Raw genomic sequence first — 798 nt, forward strand, 5'->3', positions numbered from 1 at the left:
CCCCCCCCCCCCCCCCCCCCCCCCCCCCCCCCCCCCCGCCCATCCGTGGGGCTCCTGGGGCCAGGCTGGCCGTGCTGTCTTCTCTGCTGCCACCTGGTGGCTTATAGCTGGGAGCTCTCAGGAGACCATGACGGTACTTCCATGAAGTGGAAAAATAAAATCCATGTTTTCTTAATTTTGAATCTCGGCTGCTTCTTTGCCAATGAGTGGGCCTTTGAATATTGAGATGCCCTCCTCAGCGCACAAGCCTGCAGAGATCTGGAAGTAGTCTGAGTTCCTGTCTTGTCCATATGCATAAGGGTGGGAGCTCAGCAGGAGGAAGTTGGCAATGTAACCATCAGAGTAACACGGACATTCAAACCCACATTTCTCCCATTCTGGAACCACTATTTAGGAAAACGAGAAACCAAATGTAGTCTCTTTTTAATAGCTTATGGTTTGCACGCTTCTGGCTGAGCACGGAAACGTCCCTAAGGGCGTCTGGGCGGGACTAAGTTCTAAGGGGATCAATTTCCAGAAGTATATGTATCCCTTCCTAAAATGAAGCTGCCTGAGGACTGCTGTGCTTTCCTTTTCCACCTGCCTCCATTAACAAAGCACCCTTCTCCCTCTAGATGGCGAGAGGCCGGGCTCCCTTGCTCACCCTGAGCAGGACCGGAGTGCTCTTCCTGACGTTGCCCGACAAAAGTCAGTGGGGAACGGAAATCATCTCATTTCGTCCCATTTCCACCTCATTTAAGAGATGCACCTGAAATAAGAACCTACCTTTCTGTTTGATCACCACCGTCAAGTTTTAAT

This window comes from Ursus maritimus, unplaced genomic scaffold (genome assembly GCF_017311325.1).
Source record: "Ursus maritimus isolate PB19 unplaced genomic scaffold, ASM1731132v1 scaffold_30, whole genome shotgun sequence".
NCBI classification, from domain to species: Eukaryota; Metazoa; Chordata; class Mammalia; order Carnivora; family Ursidae; genus Ursus; species Ursus maritimus.